Source organism: Cyprinodon variegatus, unplaced genomic scaffold, assembly GCF_000732505.1.
Source record: "Cyprinodon variegatus isolate N-32 unplaced genomic scaffold, C_variegatus-1.0 Scaffold1531, whole genome shotgun sequence".
Taxonomy (NCBI): domain Eukaryota; kingdom Metazoa; phylum Chordata; class Actinopteri; order Cyprinodontiformes; family Cyprinodontidae; genus Cyprinodon; species Cyprinodon variegatus.
Window position 1 is genome coordinate 101,996 of NW_015151984.1, and position 4,842 is coordinate 106,837.

The following is a 4,842-nucleotide window of genomic DNA, read 5'->3' on the forward strand; positions in this document are numbered from 1 at the left end:
TTAGCATGGATGTCATATAAACTGATCAGTTTGAGTGTTTCTCTTATTAATTAGATAACCAACATACTTTGTTTTAGACATCAACAAGTTCCTGGATGGATATTTGACCACTCTTCTGATCAGATGTGTTAGAGTTCATTTATTATGGTTGGTCTCTTGTTACTGGTCTCATCCTAACCATCTTCTTCCATTCAGACACCTGACATGGTTTGTGTTTGGGTGGAATATATTAGGTAGAGCGGTCTCATCATCTCCAGTTAAGCCAGTTTATCATAACAGAGTTAAATGCCATTCTTGACATTTTCAGGCTTAAAGGTATTTTGGAGGATTTTCCAATTTTTTTAAAAGACCCGCCCTCTCTACTTAAAAAAATGCACATGCACAACCCTGTGCCCGCTCCCGTGAGGGAACACCTATTAAACGTGCATGCATAAGCATGCATAACCTGATCTCTCCTTAATGCACTCTCTGTTTAAAAGTTGCTGTCCTCATAGCTCATGCAAGATTACTGTGGCCGAACGTCTGCTCTAAGCCCTAAATCCCTCAATCACTATATAGAGTGAGGACTATGTAGTGGAAGGATGATCACTGCTATTTGCTCCCCGTTGGTCATGCAGCTCCACTGAGCGTTGCCTGCACCATCTTTGTTGTTAGTTGCCTATGTCGGGTAGCGCAAAGCACCGTGGTGAGAAAGAAGAGCTTCAATGACTGTCTGAAACCGTAGCTCACCACAGATTTACATCTCAAAATGCACATGCGCACAAGCACGTAGAACAGCCTTACGTAAACATATCACTAGAATGATTGACAATTAGGAGGACCACTTATTTTGATGATCCACCCAAAAATAAAAGATCGTCCTCTATATCTTAAAGTAAAATGTGTTTCTACATGAGGAAGCTAAACTGAAAATCACAGCAGCAGCTGTGTTATTAGTATCATGCTGAGGGTCTAAGTGCTGAAAGTGTATATTAGTGTATAATAGGGCTGCAGCTAATAATTGTTTTGCAAATCGATGAATTCGTCCATTAGTTTTATTGATTAGTTATCGGATAACTAAAGGTTCCTTAAAGAAGATTTTTTTTACAAAATCAAACCAGGTAAAGCTAAAGATTTTCCACTTGAGGAGTTCTGCATAGAGCATATTGACAGACATTTGTTTTATCTTAAATGTAAAAGGTTTATCTATTTTTTTATTACAATTTTGATATAAATACAGCTTTAAATATGTTTCTCTGTCAGCTAAAGGCATGTTTAATAGCGTTAAAGATTAATCGATTATTAAAGTAGTTGACCATTATTTAAGTAATTGATTAATCTAATTCCGTTTCAGCCCTAATGTAAAACATAGGGGTAAATATGAAAATGCAGACACTCTTAATTCTTAATAGCAAGAAATAAATCCCAAACACACATCTACACTGGTTTGGCTATAGATGAAGCAGAACAAAAAACATCTCTGAATGCAGAAATCAACCCTATAGAAACATCTTTTTTTTGTTTAAGAGTCTGTGCTGGGAAACAAACCAACTTTAATGAGCTCTATCAATGCTGCTATAAAAGGAAATAAACAAACTTCCTGACAGGATCATGAACTTGTGCCCTAAAGCTTTTATTTGCATAAACAAACTGTGCTGCTTGTTGTAACATCCCTTCACCCTGAACAAATGCATCATTAAGTTAATGAGATTTTCATGCAGGTAACCATAGCATGTTAAGTTAAAACAGGTAAGACGATATCTTGGGAGCAGATTTACTGCAAATCTAAAAGGCCAACTTTTTCTCAATATTAAATCAGTCAGATCACACCATATATATCACTTATGATTATAAATATTGTTTCATTTTTATTCTGTTTCAGACCCATTCAGCTATTTCATTCCACCAGCTTCTTCACCCAGAGCATCTGAGGACGCCTCCTGCCGTCCGCCCCTCCGCAGCCGCCCGCCACGCTGGCTACCGCCATGACTTCCACCACAGATTTCGACAATGTGGAGATCACGCAGCAGTACAGCCACATCAACACCCGCTTCGACCTCTCTGATGAGGAGCTCGACAATGACAACAGCTCTGCCCGGCTGTTTGAGCGCTCGCGCATCAAGGCCCTCGCAGGTGAGCGCCTGCATAACAAACAGGCTGTGTCCTCCATGACAGATTCTTGAGATGAAAGTCTATTTTGCAGTGGGGGAAAGGGTACAGAAGGTGAGCTATAATGAGAGAGCAATTGTGTAACTTTGGCAGGGTTGAGTGAGCCTGAATAAAAAACACCCTCTCTACTTAAAAAGAAAACAAAAAACATCAGAACTTCTCTACAGCTGATCTTTAAATCTTCATATCCACACAGGTTGTTTTTTTAAACGGTCTTTCCGTGTGAATTTCTGTTATAAGATCACTCGTGTTCTCCCAGCAGCTGAGCCCTGACACCGATCCACACCCTCTATGAGTAACTGGGATCACTTACACATTCCCTGGATGTTCAGTCTGACCGATCTGGACAGCTGCCCTGCCTGTTTGCCTCCCATCCAATCTCTTGCGTTTGTAGCTAAGCTGGTAGGCCGTGATCCACCTGTGGCTCGGCTGCTCTGGATTTTAAAATAGCTGTGTTTCTGCTGTGGAACCACTTGTAATAGAAAAGTCAGGGTTGCAGGTCATACTATTTTCATGTTTTTGAAATAACAACACAAGATATGAATGAGGGACCAACAAATAACTGCAGTGATGAGGGGAGGGAGCTCATATGCTGCTTTATTTAAAACCGTCTCTGGAGCAAGAAGCTTGAATTCACTGATCTATAAGCTGTTGCCTCAGGTTTCCCCTAAACACCGATGTAAACGCGTCTGCAGACCCAGAATGCTGCATTTCCATCTTCAGCTGCTTTTTTTTGCCGTTTTTATTGTTGAAAGCAGATGCTTGCGTGAGCCCAGAGGAAGCCAATGGTTCAGACATTTATATTGAATAAAACTAACTCAACACATTGCTTTGGGATTCCTTGTTTCCTGCAGGGTCAATTCACAACTCCTTACTAGTGTCTAACACAATGATTTAGCTGCTTGTAGAACTACTACGGTACGAAAGAAGCTGCTTTTTAGTAGGATTTATTGTTTTTATCAATCTCTGGCATTATTACAAAAAAAATTTGAACCAATTTTTTTACAGCATTCATTGATTTATTCCTACACAGCTTGTTCCCAATGTTTGATTTAAATTGCGGCCTTTGACTTGTCCTAAATCCGTGTCTGGAAGCCATCATGCTGTATTTTACTGCTTAGTTTTGGGTCACTGTACAGTTTGGTTTGCATTGATGGCAGAGCAGTGAATGCAGGAGCCTAAATCATCACCCCTCCACCACCATGCAAGACAAACAGAAAGCTCTGCATCCTCTTTGAGGAATATCTTTATTTTTTGTTATTTTTTGAAGGACTTTCCCTCAAAGGTTGTTATTTGAATGTTGCTCATAGGTCTTTCAGCTTTTATTTAACAATTAGGCTGATTTTTAGGATAATTTCCACTGAGCTGTAATTTGCAAGATGGTAAAACTTTTCTGACTGCGATGAACTGCTTTACATGGTGGACAATTTCACATGTTGCTCAAGTAAAATTGAAGATTTCACTATTTTCCTTTCACACCTTTCATTTTACCTGAAAATAAACCTATAGGTATTAACTCCATTTACATTATTTAGATATATGAGCTGTTCATTTTTGTCATTAATTGGCTTATTGGAAATCTCCTGGTTGACTGCGTCAGAACCAGAAATCCCTCTAATTGGGGTCTATCTTTACCCACCTGCAAGTGCACTTTGGTGCACTTTTTAAGTAATAGTGAAATACAGATTGGTGTTAATAATCCTTTGATTCTTTTGCTTTATTTTGGATTTAAAATTACTTATATCAAAGAACCAGCAGCTATTTTTTTCGTTTTGTTTGTTAAAGTTTGCAGAGAAAACAAAAAAGACTTGGTCATGATTGCGAGCAGCAGGTCGGACTTCAGAGAAAGCTGGAAAAACATCATTATCCAGAAAAAGCCTGATCTATTGCTGTCTCTTTGTTAGTTAACCATCTCGGATGTCGTAAGGATTAGAGCTGAGAATCGTGATCTGTTTTCAGCACCTAATGTTGTCTCCTCTCTGAGGAAGTCCAGAATGATTTTCTTCCTCTCCAGGATTTTCATCCAGTGCTTTACATCTCTTGCTCTTTTTTCACGTCTCTTTAAGTAATGAAGGCTTCAGGTTTGAGTGTCAGTCGGTGATATTGTGTTAGAGTGCTGCTGCTGCACTGATGCTTCTGTAATGTAATCAGTGTTTCCTGTCAGGGAGTGAAAAAGAAGGAGGGGGAAAAAGATGTGAGAGGTTCTGAGCAGCACCTAGGTCTGGTGTAGAGCTTGTGAACTCAAATGTGAACCCATTATGCTTTAAGCACATAAAGAATGTAATGCAGATCCATTGTCTCACAGAAGTTTTAAAACGATTCCTTCTTGTTTTTACACTAACACGCATGATGTTGTTACTTGTCTGGGTTGTTGGCTCAAAAAATTGGGACTGAGCTGATTGTGTGCCTCATGCTCAGCAATGGTACAGCTGTGTGGGAGGTGTAGGAACATGTGTATGCATTGAAACATACTGTATGCATGGATGGGGCTGCAGAAATCACTCTGAACTAAACTGAAGGCTGCCTGAGCCCTCGTGCTGCCTGAAAGTGGAGGCAGAGCTTTATCAGGGTAACAGTGAGGAGAGAGTAAGAAAGAAAAGAAGAGAGGAGGGAGGGAGGGAGGGAGCGGGAGTTAATGCAAAAGGGATCTGGAAAAGAGGACAGAGAGCCAGAAGAAAGAGAGAGGAGAGGTGT